The sequence below is a fragment of the Rhinopithecus roxellana genome, chromosome 3 (genome assembly GCF_007565055.1).
Source record: "Rhinopithecus roxellana isolate Shanxi Qingling chromosome 3, ASM756505v1, whole genome shotgun sequence".
In the NCBI taxonomy this organism is placed as follows: domain Eukaryota; kingdom Metazoa; phylum Chordata; class Mammalia; order Primates; family Cercopithecidae; genus Rhinopithecus; species Rhinopithecus roxellana.
In genome coordinates this window covers 125,028,894-125,049,564 of record NC_044551.1, presented here as the reverse complement: position 1 = coordinate 125,049,564, position 20,671 = coordinate 125,028,894, and the positions used below count along the sequence as shown (strand labels likewise).

Sequence of the window (20,671 nt, the reverse complement as noted above, 5' to 3'; positions counted from 1 at the left end):
TTTTTCTTTTTTGTAATTTTAATTGAAGCAATTCTTATTCATTTTTTTAACTTTCTCTTGAAAGCACCAAATTTTAATATCTAAGTCAACTTTTGGGGAAAGAAACACCATCAAGATCTTTCCTTCAGCACAAAACAATGATGTTCATTCCTCCAAACATCTAAACTGAAGATCTACCAAAACAAAAACAAAAACAAAAGCCCACAGAGAAATAAAAAGGAACAAAAATCACATTCCAGGAGGGGTCAGTGCATTTAGCAGTCTTCGCTGTGCTGTCTAACCATCCTTCAGCTGACTTTCAAAAAAATAACACCCTAAGCTCATCAAAATACAGATTTCCCATTTGCTTTTTTAAATTAAAAATAATGGCCGGGCGCGGTGGCTCAAGCCTGTAATCCCAGCACTTTGGGAGGCCGAGACGGGCGGATCACGAGGTCAGGAGATCAAGACGATCCTGGCTAACATGGTGAAACCCCGTCTCTACTAAAAATACAAAAAACTAGCCGGGCGACGTGGCGGGCGCCTGTAGTCCCAGCTACTCGGAAGGCTGAGGCAGGAGAATGGCGTGAACCCGGGAGGCGGAGCTTGCAGTGAGCTGAGATCTGGCCACTGCACTCCAGCCTGGGCGGCAGAGCGAGACTCCGTCTCAAAATAAATAAATAAATTAATTAATTAAAAATAATAATTAAAAAAAGGAAAACTTTGAGGAATTCACAATCAATTACCTGACTCATTTTGATGTCATGTACAACATATGGAGGTCAGGAAGGCCATTTGCAGCACATGTGATTTAGGGGCTATTCATCTTCAAGGTTTAGCTTTCTTCCAACGAGTGTAAAATACCCACAATTCCAAGTACGAAGGGACACGGACGATCTCCTTTGAGAATTCCACAGGACAATACAGGCGCCCCAGCTGTTCTTCATAGAGTGACAGCGCTTCTGTCAGACTGACACACTTCTCCTGTGTAAAGTACTTCCCATCCTGTTTCAATACTTTCATTGAGAGGTCAAGAATCAGTCTGAGAAACTCCCATGTGGAATCTTCTTCTGGAGACATAGAGATTGGAACAGCTGTCAAATCATTAATCACATAATAAGATTATCTCCCTTCTTTGGAGTACTTCTTCAGTACCGGAATACAGTCTTCTATTAGAACCTCATAGCAGCCTCCTTTAAGATTGTCTAAGACATCGCCACACGTTTTTCACATATACTTCTTACATCCATTGATCACCATTTGGTCAAGCTCTACCATAGTGACCATCTTTGGTTTTAGTTTGACTATTTCGCACAATATGCCCCCATGTTTGTCTCCCAGAATGAGTACATCTTTGCCAGTGTAATCTTCTTTGCCACTGCCATGATGGCCCAGGTATACAACAAATCACTCTCTGGTAAATTAACATCCCCACTCAGGATGAGAATATTTGCAAACTGCTTCGAGTGTAGAATTTTTATATTTTGATAAGATGAATCTTCGTCATACACCACCTCAATCTACGTCGTATTCAACCAGGCGCCCATCGGCAATGGGCCAGTATTTGTTGATGGCTCCTCCTCCAACTATGGGTGGTAATCGTTTTATCCGCCCAGTACTGTCCTGACTCAATTCTTTCATTCTTTCTTCTACTTTGTTCAAAATACTGTCGATCTCTTCTTTGCCTTGTGCATCACCATCGTAACTCTGAAGGTCCAGCAACACAATCCATGTAAGGAAATTCTCAAATTGGCAAAGCTGCCGTTCTTGTTTGTGCAGGTTGCTAAACAGCCATGGTCCCTCCAGGTGTGCACCGACTCCGCCATCCCCCGACTCTGGAAAATGGACTGGAGGCTTTTTAGAATGGTCTCACCATCAGCTTTGGCGCCAAGCATGAAGTCAAGCATGCTGTGCTGCTGCCTTAGTGAGGTCTGGGGGAGTGGCCTCGGGAGACTGGGGGGCCGAGTCAGGCTCCAGCAGGCAGGGAGTGCGCTGCACCCAGGGAGGCCAGGACTAGCACTTGCTCTTTTCTTATTCAGCCTTCAAGACCCTCCTAATTTACTTTCTTGGATTTTCTTTCTTCTCCCCCAACCAATTTTTTTTTTTTTTTTTTTTTTTTGAGACAGGGTCTCACTCTGTCACCCGTGCTGGAGTGCAGCGGCACAATCATGGCTCACTACAGCCTTGACCCCTGGGCTCAAGCAATCCTTCTCCCTTAGTTTCCCAAGTAGCTGGGACTACAGGAACACGCCACCCTTCCCGGTTAATTTTTTTTTTAATTTTAGTAGAGACAAGGTCTCAATATGTTGCACAGGCTGGTCTTGAACTCCTGAGCCTCCCAAAATACTGGGACTACAGGCATAGAGCCACCCCGCCTGGTGGTATTTTCTTTTCTCTACTTACCCAGAGTTAATTGCTCCATCTCAGTATTTCCACTGAACTCTGCTCACACTTTGAACTGACAGAGTATAAATTTATATTCTCATTACGTTTAGCCTTTCTAAGACTGACCTTCTGCTGCTTATTTATCTTCTTATCTTCAATATTCCCTAGTATGTAGTGCTAGGATATGGTAGGCACCAAATAAATATTAGTAGTAAACAACAAGCAGGCCGGGTGTGAAGGCTTATGCCTGTAACCTCAGCACTTTGGGAAGCCAAGGCGGGCGGATCACGAGGTCAGGAGATCGCGACCCATCCTGGCTAACACAGTGAAACCCCGTCTCTACTAAAAATACAAAAACTTAGCCAGGCGTGGTGGTGGGCACCTGTAGTCCCAGCTACTCAGGAGGCTGAGGCAGGAGAATGGCGTGAACCCAGGAGGTGGACCTTGCAGTGAGCCAAGATCGCACGACTGCACTCCAGCCTGGGCGACACAGCAAGACTCTGTCTCAAAAAAAAAAACAAAACAATACAAAACAAAACAAAAACAAGCAAACAAGAAGTAAAACGTAATTTATGAAAGGTGATATACTGTAAACCACAAAGCAATAGCACCTTTTGAAGGACATTTGAAAGTAGCCATTTTTTTAAACTTTTATTTTTTGTAGAAATAGAGTCTCGCTATGTTGCCCAGGCTGGTTTGACTCCTGGGCTCCAGTGGTCCCCCCTACCTTGGCCTCACAAAGTACTGAGATTATAAGCATGAGCCACCATACCCAGCTGGAAGTAGCCATTCTTTTAGTTGGTGTTAGAGTAGTGTTACTAGCATTTTATTCAATGTAACAGGGAAAGTATACTAAAAGCTACTTTTATTAAGCACGTACTATACACCAGACGTTGTGCTGCATATGCTTATGTGACTAATTTAACCATTACAACAAACTCTATAAGATAGATACTAAAATTCTCACTACCTTGATGAGATTACTAAAAAGGATGAGACATTTGTCAAAACTCCGAAAGCAGTGAGTGACAAGGCCAGTCTGGGGTCCAGTTTCACCCAATTCCACTTGCTGCCTCCCTGTGGTGTGTAGTGGAACCTAACACTATGAAACAGGCCACTGCCATGAAGTTCAGCATCAGCCTGGGATGGCAAAAGTCAGTGATAGTAGCAAGAGCAGGCAGGAGATTTAGAAAGGAAGATTCTTTGACGTGCCTTGTTTTTGTTTTTTTGTTTGTGTTTGTTTGAGACAGGGTCTCCCTCTGTCACCTAGGCTGGAGTTCAGTGGTGCAATCACAGCTCACTGAAGCCTCGACCTCCCAGGCTCCAGAGATCCTCCTACCTCAGTCTCCCAAGTAGCTGGAACTACAGGCGAGCAGCACGTCACCCGGCTAAATTCTGTATATTTGATTTTGCCATGTTGCTTACGTTGATCTTAAACTCCTGGGCTTAAGCAATCCACCCGCCTTGACCTCCCAAAGTGCTGGGATTACAGGTGTGAGCCACCACACCCAGCTGTGACCTTTTTTTTTTTTTTTGAGATAGAGTCTCTTTCTGTTGCCCAGGTTGGACTGCAGTGGCACCATCTCTGCTCACTGCAACCTCCGCCTCCTGGGTTCAATCGATTCTTGTTCCTCAGCCTCCCAAGTCGCTGGGATTACAGGGACCCACCACCACGCCCACCTAATTTTTTGTATTTTTTAGTAGAGATGGGATTTCACCAAGTTGGCCAGGCTGGTCTTGGACTCCTGACCTCAGGTGATCCACCCGCCTCAGCCTCCCAAAGCACTGGGATTACAGGTGTGAGTCACTGCACCTGGCCTGTGCCTTGTTTTCGAATTAACCATTGGAACTATCAGGCTGGGCGCGGTGGTTCACGCCTGTAATCCCAGCACTTTGGGGGACGAAGGCAGGTGAATCACTTGAGGTCAGGAGTTCGAGACCAGCCTGGCCAATATGGTGAAACCCTGTCTCTACTAAAAATACAAAAATTAGCCAGGCATGGTGGCATGTGCCTGTAATCCTACTCAGGAGGCTGAGGCAGGAGAATCTCTTGAACCCCCCGGGAGGTGGAGGTTGCAGTGAGCTGAGATCGAGCCACCACACTCTAGCCTGGGCCACAGAGTAAGACTCCGTCTCAAAAAAAAAAAAAAAAAAAAAAAAAAAAAGCCATTGGAGCTATCAGTGATAGCAAATACACAAATTACACCACTTTCTTTTTTTTTTTTTTGAGATGGAGTTTCGCTCTTCTTGCCCAGGCTGGAATGCAGCGTCAAGATCTTAGCTCACGGCCGGGCGCGGTGGCTCACGCCTGTAATCCCAGCACTTTGGGAGGCCAAGGCGGGCGGATCACAAGGTCAGGAGATCGAGACCACGGTGAAACCCCGTCTCTACTAAAAATACAAAAAAAAAATTAGCTGGGCGCGGTGGCGGGCGCCTGTAGTCCCAGCTGCTCAGGAGGCTGAGGCAGGAGAATGGCGTGAACCCGGGAGGTGGAGCTTGCAGTGAGCCGAGATCGCGCCACTGCACTCCAGCCTGGGCGATAGAGCGAGACTCTGTCTCAAAAAAAAAAAAAAAAAAAAAAAAAGATCTCAGCTCACTGCAACCTCTGCTTTCTGGGTGCCACTGCACTCCAGCCTGGTGACAGAGCGAGACTCCATCTCCAAAAAAAAAAAAAAAGGAAAAGAAGTATAAACATGTCAGGGATTACACTTTTTTTTTTTCTTGAGAGTTTTGCTCTTGTTGCCCAGGCTGGAGTACAATGGCTTGACCTTGTCTCACTGCAACCTCTGCCTCCCCGGCCCAAGCAATTCTCCTGCCTCAGCCTCCTGAATAGCTGGGATTACAGGCGCCTGCCACCATGCCCAGCTAATTTTTGTATTTCTAGTAGAAACAGGGTTTCACCATGTTGGCCAGGCTGGTCTTGAACTCCTGACCTCAAGTGATCTGCCCACCTTGGACTCCCAAAGTGCTGGGATTACAGGCATGAGCCACTGTGCCCAGCCAAAGGAGGGATTTTTTTATGGAAAGTTGAGACTAGCTCTGGTAATGTCACCATAGTTCAATAAAGAAACACCACAGATTAGTATACTATATGATATTGTTAAAAGAAAAACCTTAGCCAAATTAAGTTTAACAGAGTTTAGTTGAGCAAATAATTATTCATGAATCGGGCAGCCTCCCAAGCCAGAGTAGGCTCAAAGACTCCAGCATAGCCAAGTGGTGGAAGATTTATGGACAGAAAAACAAAAGTGATGCACAGAAAATGGAAGTGAGGTACAAAAACAGCCAGATTGGTCACAGTTCAACATTTGCCTTATTTGAACATGGTTTGACTAAGTTGGCCACCTTTCATTGGCCAAAACTCAGTGACTGGCACAAGAGTGGCTTCAGTCCATTAACAAGTGCATTTAGGTTATAGTTCACAATGTTCAGAGAAACTTTTGGGCCAAACTTAAAATATGTAGGGAGGCAGCTTTAGGCTGAACTTGATTTAACGCTACAGATATCCTAAAATGTTAACAGCGGTAGCATAAATTTAATCCTAGAGCAATAAGAATTGCTCTTCTGGGAACTGAGTGGAGCCTAGGAGGGAGGTCTTCTTGTGCAGCTGCTAAGTAGTGAAGGAGTTATGGCGGGGCGGTGGGGTTGCGGGGATAGTGGGAGGTGGTTAGGAACAAAACTAAAGGCTGCCAACAAACATTCCAGCAGAAGCAAAATAGTCATCGAAAGGCTGGAGCTGAAGAGCAACCAGCAATAGACTGTGTCCAGATGATGAGTACTGTGAGGCGCCATTGAAAATCTCAGGACATGGAGCCAGCAGCAGGTAAGCTGAGCATGGCAGTGAGGCTTTCTAGGGACTACTACTCTGCCATTTGAACCAGGTATGTTGTGAGGTTATTGAACATTGTAAAATAGCTCAAAACTCAGAATAAAACAAGTATTTTTATCCCTTGTCAGTCTTTCCTCCTTCCAACCTATCCAGCACACCCGTTTTCACACTGACTTTTCTTCAGTGCTGCTTAGTAAATGGCAAAAACAAATGGCAATTTACTTAGCTGGATGTGAGGCACTTCAGGGTCTTATCTGTTTTCCTCTGCAATCTTACTTCTTAATACTTCACTAAACCAAATTAACCTGAGGCTCCAAGCTGACTGGCTAATTCAGTTTCCCTTGATTACCCAAGCACACTAAGGGACTTTTAGGAGTCCACTGGGGAGGGGCTTGTAGGATTTTTCAATCTCGCATTTTGTATTGGAATAAACACACCCAGAGGGGTTAAGAGACTTATTAGTTAGTGGCAGGGATGAGACTAGAATCAAATTTCTTTACTTTGTCTCTTTCAGCTATATCAGCTCACCAAGCAGCCTAACAGAAGGAATAAATATCTAAAACAAATATAATCCTAGTACTTTGGGAGGCCAAGGAGAAAGGATCACTTGAGCCCAGGGGTTTGAGGCTACAGTGAATTATGCCCATGCCACTGCACTCCAGTCTGCATGACAGAGGGAGATCCTGTTTCTGAAAAATAAAAATAAAAAACATTGGGGGGATTTAAAAGTCAAACTAAGAAAAAAAATTAATGACCATAAATGTTTTCCTTTAATCTCAACTCAAAAGAAAATTTGGAAGTTGCAAATATTTTCTCTTGATGGAGGAGGATTTATTACCAAATATCTCAAGGTCACAATCTACTATAGGCTCAAAAGAATAATTTAGAAAAATATCTTTCTTTTTTTTTTTTTGAGAGGGAGTCTCGCTCTGTCACCAGGCTGGAGTGCAGTGGCGTGATCTCGGCTCACTGCAACCTCCGCCTCTCGGGTTCAAGTGATTCTTCTGCCTCAGCCTCCTGAATAGCTGGGACTACAGGTGCGCGCCACCATGCCCAGCTAATTTTTGTATTTTCAGTAGAGATGGGGTTTCACCATGTTGGCCAGGATGGTCTCAATCTCTTGACCTCATCATCCACCCACCTCAGCCTCACCATGCCCGGCCAGAAAAATATCTTTCTTCTCACATGTTAAACTTTTGTGGTAGGTTTTGTAATAGCCAAAAAAACAAAAAAAATTGGCTTCACAAATATGAACGGCTGTTTTATTTTGTGTCATCAGTTCCAAGAATGCTCTCAGACCCAATCATATCTTATCTTAGCATTGTACCTCATATTACAAAGTGTTCATCATTCAAACAAAGGCAGCATGAAAACTTTGTTGTTAGTCTTCAAAGAAAAGCCCCTGGCATGTCAAGTGTGTACTTTTCCTTTTTTTTTTTGAGACAGAGTCTCGCTCTGTTGCCCAGTCTGGAGTGCAGTGGCGCCATCTCGGCTCACTGCAACCTCTGCCGCCCAGGGTCAAGCAATTCTTCTGCCTCAGCCTCCGAAGTAGCTGGAATTACAGGAGCCTGCCACTGTGCCCGGCTAATTTTTGTAGTTTTTAGTAGAGACAGGGTTTCACCATCTTGGCCAGGCTGGTCTTGAACTCCTGATCTCGTGATCCACCTGCCTTGGCCTCCCAAAGTGCTGGGATTACAGGCTTGAGCCACCGTGCCCAGCCACTTTTGCATATTTTAAACTGTGTCCAACCCAGTTACTTCTCTTGCCGTGGTGTTACACCTTCCCCATATATTTCCTCTCCATCCAGACCAGCTGACCTCAACTCTTTGTCAGCTCATACTCATTTCTCTCCCTTGTAAACTCAGTGTACCTCCTGCCTGTACCATACAGGCAATCACCGCATGTAAACTTGACTTGTGTATCTTACGATTGTGTTCTAGCTGTCTTATTAATAACTACTACTTAATGAGAGCCTACAATAAACAGCAAGTGCTCAATAAGAAGGGTGAACATAGAATCTGTCATTCAAACCAAGACACCTCTGAGAATGGGTGCTATTAATAATTGCACTAGGACGGCCAGGTGCAGTGGCTCAGGCCTGTATCCTAGCACTTTGGGAGGCCGAGGTGGGCAGATTACCTGATGTCGGGAGTTCAAGACCAGCCTGACCAAGAAACCCCATCTCTACTAAAAATACAAAATTAGCTGTGCATGCATGATGGCACATGCCTGTAATCCCAGCTACTCAGGAGGCTGAGGCAGGAGAACCGCTTGAACCCAGGAGGCAGAGGTTGCAGTGAGCCAAGATTGCGCCATTGCACTCCAGCCTGGGCAATAAGAGCAAAACTCCATCTCAAAAAATAATAATAATAATAATCACACTAGGACAACAGGAGTAATCCGAGGTTGCACTGACAAACTGGGACATATGGCCACCCTATCAATAAATGATAGTGTGACAGACATCACTGCAGGCTGGTTCACTTAACATCACTACTAACTCTCTTCTCCTTTCTTTACCTTCTGTTATAGCACTGGCGATCCCAGTTTCCCCTTCTCCCTCAATGATAGGGATAGGTCTGAGACACAGTTTTGGCCAGTAAGACGTTAGTTTGGTGTTTCTGATAATTAGTGCTTTCGTGTTGAAAGGGGATAGTTGCAGCTGGAGCAGCTTCTTTCATTTTCTTCCTATGTGGAACTTACAGAGAAGTAGTAGCCACCTAGAGACCATGAAGTGATAAATATGAGGGCAAAAGGATGGACAGCAGAACAGAAAGATAGGAATAAACTAGGTCTCTGATGGCAGCTAAAACAAAGCTATTAATTGCTTATCTAGACCTCTTCTTTTGCAAGAAAAATAAACTTCTAGCTAAGCAGGAAGATTTTTTAGTTAATTGCAGCCCAAAGCATTCCTAACTTAGAAGAATAATCATTATTTCATTTCAACTACTTTATACATATATATATATAAGTAGAGATGGCATTTCATTTACAGATATATACATTTTTCATATATATATACACACACACACATATACATTTTTTTGAGACAGAGTTTCACTCTTGTTGCCCAGGCTGGAGTGCAATGGCACAATCTCAGCTCATTGCAACCTCTGCCTCCCAGGTTCAAGTGATTCTCCTGCCTTAGCTTCCCAAATACCTGGGATTACAGGCATGTGCCACCACGCCCAGCTAATTGTGTATCTTTAGTAGAACAGGGTTCTACTCCATGTTGGTCAGGCTGGTCTCGAACTCCTGACCTCAGGTGATCCTCCCACCTTGTCCTCCCAAAGTGCTGGGATTACAGGTGTGAGCCACCATCCCTGGCCCTTTATACATATTTTTAAAAATCTTTACAACAGCCCTAAAAGGTGCCTGCTATTATCCTCATTTTTCAGATGAAGAAACTAAACTTCAAAAGGGCTTGGCAATTTGTCCAAAGCCATATAGGCAATTAACATCCAAGTTTAATTTCAAGCCCAAGCCTGTCTGATCTCAGAGTCTGTGCCTCACTCACAACAGATGAGGGTGCTTCACCTTGTCTCATGAGCAGGAGCTGTGTGTGCCACAAGCAATCTCCCCTGAACAGATGCTGCTAGAAAGTAGGAGGATAAGAAACAGATCATGGTCTGAAATGGTTAAAAGAAAATATGAAGTGGGCTGGAAAGGTTTGACTTTTCAGTAACCATTAGTTAATAAAGTCTGCTCTTTTTTTTTAAGTTCAAGTAATCATTGTTGAAAATAAAAGGCAATAAAAATACAGTTTTCACTATAGAAAGAGAGAGAGAGAAAGAAAGAAAGAGAGAGAGAGAAAGAAAGAAAGAAAGAGAGAGAGAGAGGGAGGGAGGGAGGGAGGGAGGAAAGGAAGAAAGAAGGGAGGGAGGGAGGGAGGGAGGGAAGGAAGTAAGGAATGGAAAAGGAAGGAAGGAAGGAAAGGGGGAAGGAAGAAGGAGAAGAAGGAGGAAGGAAGGAAGGAAGAAATCTTATTGGCTGGGTGCGGGTGTAGAGCAAGACTCCTCCGTCAGAAAAGAAAAAAAAAAAGGAAAGAAAAGAAATAGATCATGTTTTACCCCTACTTCCTTGCCCTCACCCCTACTCTAAGCAATGTGAGGTTGCTACCCCTCTTACTCTACTATGAAATACTCCTTCAATATCAAGATGAAGTGTTCAGTTCAACAAACACTATTTTTAAGCTCCGTCCTCCATGTTTAAGTGTACAAGATACTCCCAGGAACGATGTAGATATAACTAAATCTACAGCCAGTGGGGCAAGGTAGATGCATAAACAAATCATCTAAATATAATGGCCAAAGGCTAAACTAGAGATAGGTGCAGAGAGGGTGGGGCCCAAAAGAGATCATCTGGAAGGAGACGAGGCCTGAAGGAATTTGCAGATGTGATTAAGCAAGTACTGAAAGAGAAATGTAGGTCAGGGAAATGGTAAAATGGGAGAGGGGGTATGGAGTATGGATCATGGAAACTGTGGCAGTATAAAGGGTGCAAAAATCAGTACCTCTGTGTTCCATAGGAGCTCAAGGGCTGGTGCTGTTGATTACATCTGAGAGAGTATTTGGCTACATTTCAAATTTCCAAAAAGTTTAAAGGGCTCTTTAAAAATCTTCATGATTAAAAATGACTAAGGTGGGCCAGGCGCGGTGGCTCAAGCCTGTAATCCCAGCACTTTGGGAGGCCGAGACGGGCGGATCACGAGGTCAGGAGATCGAGACCATCCTGGCTAACAAAGTGAAACCCCGTCTCTACTAAAAATACAAAAAACTAGCCGGGCGAGGTGGCGGCGCCTGTAGTCCCAGCTACTCGGGAGGCTGAGGCAGGAGAATGGCGTGAGCCCGGGAGGCGGAGCTTGCAGTGAGCTGAGATCTGGCCACTGCACTCCAGCCTGGGTGACAGAGCGAGACTCCGTCTCAAAAAAAAAAAAAAAAAAAAAGAAAAAAAAAATGACTAAGGTATATTTTATTAGCCAAGAATAGAACTAATTTGGCCAGGCATGGTGGCTCACGCCTGTAATCCCAGCACTTTGGGAGGCCAAGGCAGAAGCCTTTGGGAGGCTTGAGGCCAGGAGTTCAAGACCAGCCTGGGCAACATAGAAAGCCCCCCACCCCACAACTCTACAAAAATAATAAACTTAGCTAGACATGATGGTTCATGCCTGTAGTCCCAGGTACTCTGGAGTCTGAAATGAGAGGATCACTTGTGCCCAGAAGTTCTAGGCTGCAGTGAGCTATGATTGTACCACTGCACTGTAGTCTGGGTGAGTGAGATCCTGTCTCTAAAAAAAATAAATAAATAAAAATAAATAAATAAGTCAATAGATTCTGTCCAAAATTGATAAATCAAGAACCAGTGGCCAGGCATGGTGGGTCACGCTTGTAATCCCAGCACTTTGGAGGCCAAAGTGAGAGGATTGCTTGAGCCCAGGAGTTTGACACCAGCCTAGGCAACATAGTGAGACCTTGTCTCTACCAAAAAAAAAAAAAAAAAAAAAAAAAAGCTGGGCATGGGCATGGTAGCGTGCACTTACAGTGCCACCTTCTCAAGAGGTTGAGGGGGAAGGATTGCTTGAACTCAGGAATTTAAGGCTGCAGTGAGCCATGATCACACCACTGTACTCTACCCTGGGCAACGGTGTGAGACCCTGTCTCAAGAAAAACAAAAACAAAAATAAAACAAAACAAAAAACAAACAAAAAAACAAACAGCAATGTAAGCTAATTATTCGGACATAGGGAGGTAAGTGATCAAACAGCCAAGAGTTCAAAATGATTGCCTCTGGAGACTGGGACTGTTGTTTTAGTTATAAGCTTTTAATATACTCTCATGAAATTAGGTGAATGCATTATGACGCTAACAATTTAAATAATTTTTTAAAGTAAAAAGAAAAATTTCTGATGCAATTATGTAACCAAGTGTATCCATATATTATCCCAACTAGATAATCCCAACAAATAGAGATGCAGAAAGCTTCTTGGTGGCCTTAGAATTAGGGAGAAAAGGTCTAATGAGCAGCTAGTTCAGGAGACCCGAAAAGAAAGCTGCCTCAGCCCACACCACTTGGACGGGTGGCAGGGAGTCAGAACGAACTAAGATCTGCCGCTAAGGCCTCCCAAGTCACACGATTTTGCTAAATAGGGTACTTACTGCTTTCTGGAAAACTATCAATGCTCTCTGTGGAAGATGAAGAGTGGAGTTCTTTTTAGTTTCCTATTCTGCAACTTGGTTTTTCTTCTGTGCAACCCTCTTTACACTTGATGTTTTCGCTTTTACTTTCTTTCTATTAATCTGCTTTCTCCTTAGTTTTTTCCACTTAACAGTTTTTTTTTTTTTTTTTTTTTTTTTTTTTGAGACGGAGTCTCGCTCTGTTACCCGGGCTGGAGTGCAGTGACCGGTTCTCAGCTCACTGCAAGCTCCGCCTCCCGGGTTTACGCCATTATCCTGCCTCAGCCTCTGAGTAGCTGGGACTACAGGCGCCCGCCACCTCGCCCGGCTAGTTTTTTGTATTTTTTAGTAGAGACGGGGTTTCACTGTGTTAGCCAGGATGGTCTCGATCTCCTGACCTCGTGATCCGCCCGTCTCGGCCTCCCAAAGTGCTGGGATTACAGGCTTGAGCCACCGCGCCCGGCCTCCCTTAACAGTTTTATTTTACTCTCTAATCTTAAATTCTTCCCGCTATCCACACCGTGTATTTCTCTAAGTCTTGGCTAATGCTCATATTCATAATGTTCATGTCAGGCAATTTAGATTTTTATCTCGATTTTCCAGGTGGTTAGCCGAAATCACTTTTTTTTTTTTTTTGATTCAGAGTCTTTGTCTGTCTCCCAGGATAGAATGCAGTGGCATAATCACAGCTCACGGCAGGCTTTAACCTCCCAGGCTCAAGCAATCCTGCTATCTCAGTCTACCCAGTAGCTGGGACTACAGGCATGCGCCACCACACCCAGCTAATTTTTAAAAATTTTTTATAGAGACAGGGTCTCACCATGTTGCCCAGGTTGGTCTCGAACTCCTGGGCTCAAGCAGTCCTTCTGCCTCAGCCTCCTGAAGTATTGGGATTACAGGCCTGAGCCACGGTGCTGAGCTATCACTTGGCTTTTTTTTTTTCTTTTCCTTGAAATGGAGTTTCACTCTTGTTGCCCAGGCTGGAGTGCAATGGCATGATCTCGGCTCACCACAACCCCCGCCTCCCGGGTTCAAGTGAGTCTCCTGCCTCAGCCTCCCAAGTAGCTGGGATTACAGGCATGTGCCACTATGCAAGGCTAATTCTGTATTTTTTTAAGTAGAGACAGGGTTTCTCCCTGTTGGTCAGGCTGGTCTCGAACTCCCAACCTCAGGTGATCCACCCGCCTTGGCCTCCCAAAGTGCTGGGATTACAGGCATGATAACTTGGCTTTTGAACATAACTTGTCCATCTGTAAAACTGGTTAATATTCCTCAGGATGCTGCATAATAATGGCTAAGCTAACCTTGAAGTTCTTGAGAAAAAGTAATTTAAGAACTATGATGTGGTTAATTCAAGTTGTAGACTATTATCTTCATATGCAATTTGAATATTTTATTCTTCTCCTGAAAATTAAAACTTCAATTCTAGAGACCTTTTTCTAGAATGACAATAGGAAATGACAAAATACAGAATGAAACAAATTTTATCAACAGTTTGTCCTTTCAACAAGTGAAAGAAAATCAACCAATGAATTAAAGCTCTTTAATCCCTAGAGAAACACAGTGATCAAATTCAAAGAATGAAGTTGGATTTAACGTTATATTTTAATTTTTAAGTTTCTCAAAATGAAACTATATATGTGACTAAAAACATTAACCTACTAAGACAAAAATCTTTGCTTTTCTTTTTTTAAAAATGTGTAATAAGTCTGGCATGCATGTGTAGTCCCAGTTCCTCAGGAGTCTGAGGCAGGAAGATCTCAGGAGTTTGAGACATGCCTGGGCAACATGGCAAGACTCAGTCTCTAAAAGAAAAAGAAAATAAAACAAAACTGTAAGTCTGAGGGCTTCAAACTGTCCAGTCACATGCTATCAATGTTAGAATTTGAAGCTCAGAAATTGTGGATGTGTAATGAGTCATGGTTCTTTAAAGAAACCAACATTTGCTGATAAAAGTATTTGAAATGGCACCACTGTTTGCCCCAAATAAAGCCTTCTCAACTAAAAACCTAGGGTTAAACCAAGAATATAAAGGACTCTATAACCTATCTGTAGTTATTACTGGGGAATTTAGATTTCATATAAACCTGTCTTTATTTTAAATGTAGTTAGAAAAAAGCACACACCTCAAACCAAATATCCCATCCACATTTTTTCCTAACACAGAAGGAGGCTTCTCTGAAGGTTTTTCCAGGCTTACCATTTAACAGTGGTCCAGCTAAAAATAAACCCATGAGGGTTTCCTAGGCAAATTTAATGGCAAACCAAACACTAGTTCATGGGGAGTTGGATTCAGCTTTTTCCCCACTAGCCTCTCCCAGGACCCCCACCTACATTCTCCCATCTCATAATTAGAAAGCTAATTAGGCTTCCAAATGTAAATGCTAAATGGAGAGGGCGATCTGGGCTCAGGCCAGGATTCCTGGAACATCTAACATCCTGCTCTGTCCTCTGTTCCTGCAGTGAGCTGTGGGAAGAGAGCTGGGCCGCATGACTATTTGGGGCCATTTAACTTGCTGGAGGGCACTGTTTACTCTCATTTGTCTGAGCGGAAAGCTGTATTGCACAGACTGCAAACTCTGAAAAAATAAAATTAAAAAAAAAAAACAACATGCGTTGGGATTTTAGTACTTTAAGGGAAAAAGTAAGTACATTTTCATAAACTCGGTTATTACCATGGTTACACGAGGGTACAAGAGAAGGTCCTCTGGAGAACAGTTCCTGGTTCTAGCTAGACAGCCTCTCAATAGTGCAGGGCGACTTCTTCAGTAACCATGACAACCAGAATTAGAAGTGCCGTTGCAACACTAGCAGAAACCATCTTTTGAAGCGGTTCTGTGAATCACATTGAATACTGATGATGCAAGCTAGTGTGATACATACTTTTCAAACATTAAAAAAATCTTATTACCATAAACAAATAATCACCTTAGGTTCCAATTTGAAATCACTTTTTTGGAATCACTTTTTTTCGTCTGGTTTTGTTTGTTTCCCTTTTGGATTCCCGCGGCCTCAATCGCAAACGCGATTTGTGTACTTTCCAAACTTGTCAGACTGCACGGGTAAGAGCTTAGAATGTGATTCATTCGCTCTTATTTTGAAACGGGTTGAGGAATGGGGTGGGGGAGGGTGGGTAGACAGAGAGCCCTCTTGTCTACTCAGGAGGACGAAAACAGGGGAGGGAAGGGGAAAAGAGAGGAGAAAGGGAGAAAGGGAGAGAGGAGGAGAAGAGAAGGGGAGAGGAGAAGGAGGAGGAAAGGAGGGAGGGAGAAGAAGGAAAAGGAGGGAAGGAAAAAACGGAAAGGAAAAAAGTGCGGATAGCAGAATCTTCGCTGCCCATGTCCTTTATCTATTGCCTTGACTTCTCTATCTGCCCAGATGTGTCAGGCACGCAGAAGCTAGTTGGATTCGATATTTTAAAGACCCGGTTGCCCGGTTGCGATCTTTCCCTGGACGTATCAAGAAGTCCTGGAGCTTCTAACATTCCTGGAGGGATATCCAGGAAGAGGAAAAGAGGCTCTTCCTTACTTCATGTGGTCTTCCAAAAGAAGCACCTTTCGGTGGGGAGCGTTGCGGCGTGGAGTGCAATGGGAGGTTTTGTTCTCCTGGGCCACAGGCGTTAGCTGTCAGTTCCCTCCACCACCAGCACCGGCCGGGGCGGGTGGGGAGGTCACGCAGGTCCTCTGCCCTTGTAACAAACTCTGCAGATTTGGGCTGGTGCCTTAGGGCTCTGGTCCAGCGCACCCGCTGTGTGCACTGCTAGGCGCTAAGATGCCTTCCTTGGCTCACGTGTGGACGGGCACGCAGACACCATACAGGGACATGGGTGCCCACACGCGCGCACATAGACATGGGCGCCGCACATGACATGGGCACACACGAGCGAGCACGCCCTTGCCCTGGCTCTAATGGCCCCTCCTCTCGCGCGTGGATCGGCCTGGGCCGGTGTGGGGGGACGCCCCAGAAAGCGCCTAACCTTCTTCTGACCCCACTTCGCAGACACCCCGCGGCAGGGCTCCCTTTTTCCCTCGGGTCGCGGGGAGGAGAGGCGCCTCCTCCTCAGCCACCTAGGTCTACAGCCTAGCAGAGGAAGGTTGGCGGGGTGGGGGTGCTGGCGGCGAGCCCCCCAGCCCCTCGCTTACCTTCGTGGCGAAGCCAGCTCTTGGGCTTGGCTGCACGGCGCCAGGCCAGGCGCGCGGGGTGGTTGCCGCTGGAGCAAGAGCACTCTGTGTGGATGTCCCGAGGTGAGTGCGCCGCTGTCGCGCCTGAGGCTCCCGGAGCTGTCAGGGGCGGCCGACTTGACCGGCAGAGGCCCAGGGCAAACCCCGCCCTCCGGCCTAGGCCGGCTCCGCAGCCGGGACCCAGACGCCCCGCAGCGTTTCCTGAAGGACCAATCCGGATCAGGGGGCTGGCCTGGGGAAGGGGGGACAGGGGGACCGGTAGGGCACCCGGACGCTGGCCTGGACCTCGTAGGCTGGCTTCTATGGCAGCCAGGAGGGAGGGGCAAGAGGGAGGGGACGCGCGGCGCAGGGACACCCAGTGCAGTCGCTAGGGGATGGGGGTGGTTGGGCCTGACACAAACAGGACCCCTTCTAGAGCCTGGATGGGAGCAGCTACATGGCCGAAAGCGGGCTGACACAGCTCCCACCAACATACGCCTGGTGCCGAGCCGTTCCAGCACTTCAGCAAGGGTTTCCTTGTCCTTGGGAGACGGTGACCCAGTAATCCTCCCAACAGAAAGGGGGTTTCCAGCAAACCACTGTGACAGCTCCTCCTGGTGAGTCGGACAGGGTTTAGGTTCTGCAGAAAGAAGTGCTAATGCCACCCTCTGCCTGGATTCCTGGCATACATCAGGTTCTCCTGGTGCCACTTTGTCAGTGGCTCCTTAATCTCCTGCTATGGAGATACTCTTGGTTGTGACCTTCAAATGCCAAAGATTGTTTTTCTAGTTTACAAACTAGAAATACCGTCACTGGATTGAATGTAGAGCTGGAAATGGGATTCGCAAAATACTAAAACATACAGGTTATAGTTACTGAAGTTTAAACCCTTCCTTTTACAGAGAGAGAAAAAAAAAAGAGTTCAGAGGGGTCAGTTAACTTAGCAAGGGTCACACAGCTGATTAATGGCAGAGCCAGGACTGGACACCCTAAGCCATAGTTCTGTGAGCATTCTTTCTACTTCCTCCTGCTCCCCATCCTGTGCTGATTGCCAGAGCAACATTTACAAGAGCAAAAGTGTTAAGTAGCAAAATAACCCATGTCTACAATTCTTTTATGGTAGAAATTAGGGACCCCAAATTTCCTGTTTTGCTATTTGCCAGGCATTGTAATAAACACTTTTACAAAGAGTAACTGACTAAATCCTCATGATAATCTATGGGTTAGGTACTGTTACTGTCATCCTTCATCCTTGTTTGAACTGAAGCCCAGAGAGATTATAGGATTTGATCAAGATCACACAACTGTTGAATGCTGGCTCTGGGACTCTAACCCAGTTTGTTTGACTCCAGAGTTGGTGTTCTTTTGTATTACTCTCTCTGCTGCCTGTCTGTGTGATGATTAAAGGGGTCAGGGGAAGAAATAAAAACCTTGGACAGCTCCATGCACGGACAGTTGAGATTGGAAAGAAAATTGGAAGAACCTAAAACAATTGCTTCCTTGGCTTCTGAGAGTGGTCATTTACTTATGTAGAACAAGGGTTCTCTTGAGAAAATTTGTTTTTAAAGAGACATGCCCTCCTTAAAAGACAAGAGGTTTGTTTTTGTTTTTGTTTTTGTTTTAGAGTAGTTTTTAAAACAGTACATGCCATCAGTCTATTTTCTTTCTAAAGCAATAAAATGCAGGGTGAAACTCTACATATTTTTAAAGATATAAAAGACCCCTTGAATTCATTAACATGACAATACACCGAATAAAATTTCATAGAGAAATTGCTTAGAAACCAAGAGTCTCAAACACCCAATCTGACAGAGGCTGTGACATAGATCCTCACCATCACACCTGAAAGAGCATGCACAAGGCAGAGTTGATGCTAGGTTCTAGTAGCCCAAGGTTACTGAAGACTTTAGGCTAATACCATCACATTGGGAGTAAGGATTTCAACATATAAATTGGGAGATACAAAAATTTAGTCCATAACAGAACCCTTCCCAACAACAGAACCCTTCCCAACTTTTATCTTTCTTTCAGGAATCTCTATTTGATACTATGCGTGTCAGACCTTCTCATTCTATTTCATGTCTTTTCTCATATTCTCTAGATTTTTACATTTTGTGCTACATTCTAGGTAATTTCCTCAGATCTATCTTCTGTTCATGAATTTTCTCTTGCACTATATCTAATCAACTGTTTAACCTGCACACTGACTTTATGATAATGCAAATATAATTAAATCAAGAGGTAGAAGTTTGAGAGTGCCGATTTCAGCATCTTTCACAGCAGGGGGTGAATTTATATTTTAAAATTGAATCACTTATTTACAACAACTAGTATTATCAAAATCCCTTTTTCCTTAACTTTATAGGAAACTTGTAAGAACTAATATTTCTTGTGGTGAAAAACTTTCTTTTGAGGTTTAGCAATTTATTCAGCTTTTCTTCTTATTTCTGTTAAATCCAATAAAAATTAAACTGAAATAATTAAAACTAGCATAGTGACCCTATTTTTATTTTTATTTATTTATACATATATTTTTTGAGATGGACTCTCACTCTGTCACCCTGGCTGGAGTGTAGTGGCTTGATCTCAGCTCACTGCAACCTCCACCTCCCAGGTTCAAGCTACTCTCCTATCTCAGCCTCCCGAGTAGCTGGGACTACAGATGCATGCCACCATGCCCAACTAATTTCTTTTTGTTTGTTTTTTGTTTTTTGAGATGGAGTCTTGCTCAGTCTCCCAGGCTGGAGTGCAGTGGCGCGATCTCGGCTCACTGTAAGCTCCGTCTTCCAGTTTCACGTCATTCTCCTGCCTCAGCCTCCAGAGTAGCTGGGACTCCAGGCGCCCGCCACCACGCCCAGCTAATTTTTTTGTATTTTTAGTAGAGACGGGGTTTCACCGTGTTAGCCAGGATGGTCTCGATATCCTGACCTCGTGATTCACCCGCCTTGGCCTCCCAAAGTGCTGGGATTACAGGCATGAGCCACTGCGCCCTGCCTAATTTTTGTATTTTTAGTAGAGACGGGGTTTCGCCATATTGGTCAGGCTGGTCTCAAACTCCTGACCTCAGGAGATCCACCTGTCTCAGCCTCCCAAAGTGCTGGGCTTACAGGCATGACAACAGGCCTGATAGCTCATGTCTAAGATTCCAAGCTATTGGATCTTCATTTGTGTGTACATATACATGTTTAGATGTGTTTATTTGTATGTACACTTATTGTTATATGATGTATCTACCAAAATTGGCTTATAAGTAAAAGAGCACTCATAAATTAAGTAAATAAGCCTAAGCAATTTTAAAGTTCACATGACTTAAGTATAACTTAACTAAACCAGCTAGCTTTTATATATATATATACTTAAAGTTCTAGGGTACATGTGCACAATGTGCAGGTTTGTTACATATGTATACATGTGCCATGTTGGTGTGCTGCACCCATTAACTCATCATTTACATTAGATATATCTCCTAATGCTATCCCTCCCCCTTTCCTCCACCCCATGACAGGCCCCAGTGTGTAATATTTCCCACCCTGTGTCCAGTTGTTCTCATTGTTCAATTCCCACCCATGAGAGAGAACATGCAGTGTTCGGTTTTCTGTCCTTGCGATAGTTTCCTGAGAATGATGGTTTCCAGCTTCATCCATGTCCCTGCAAAGCACATGAACTCATCCTTTTATATGGCTGCATAGTATTCCATGGTGTATATAAGCCAACTTTAAAATTATTGGTGGAATAAAAACAAAATGCCTTCAGAATTACCAGCATACATTTTGTCTGAAGGTAATGTTTGTCTTTGCTAGATATTTTGAGATGTCAGTGTTTGGTATGGAAGGTTATAAAACTATAAACCCAGCCAAAACAAAATAATCTTGGTTTGTGTGCTTTCTTTTGATGAATGAGAGTAATTTATAAAAGGAAAATATCTTGGGACCCCCAAAAATTACTAGGCTGAAGTGAAGATTTGGGTTGGGAGCTGCTTGGGGAAAGCCTGCCTCATATTCTGTTCAATTTCACTGAGATAAATGCATATCTAATTGCCTCCTTTGGAAAGGCTAATCAGAAACTCAGAAGAATGCAACCGTTCCTTTCACACCTACTTGTGACCTGGAAGCCCCAAGCCCCATCCCCTGCCTTTCTGACCTAAC

The 20,671-nt window shown here is 44.4% G+C and overlaps 1 protein-coding gene and 1 pseudogene across 3 annotated transcripts in view; both read right to left on the bottom strand.

Annotated features, from left to right (window-relative positions):
* The window catches only part of NIM1K (NIM1 serine/threonine protein kinase), an 86,749-nt gene extending 69,898 nt beyond the window's left edge, over positions 1-16,851 (bottom strand). The window contains exon 1 of one of the 3 annotated variants that reach the window (XM_030927949.1): positions 16,509-16,851. The gene's annotated coding sequence lies outside the window, so the exon portion shown is untranslated. Of the gene's footprint in view, positions 1-15,294; positions 16,099-16,508 lie in introns of those variants that run through there. The other 2 variants (XM_030927950.1, XM_030927951.1) reach the window with 2 other exon arrangements.
* On the bottom strand, positions 808-17,020 carry LOC104671017 (annotated as a pseudogene).
* Positions 17,021-20,671: the final 3,651 nt, after the last annotated feature.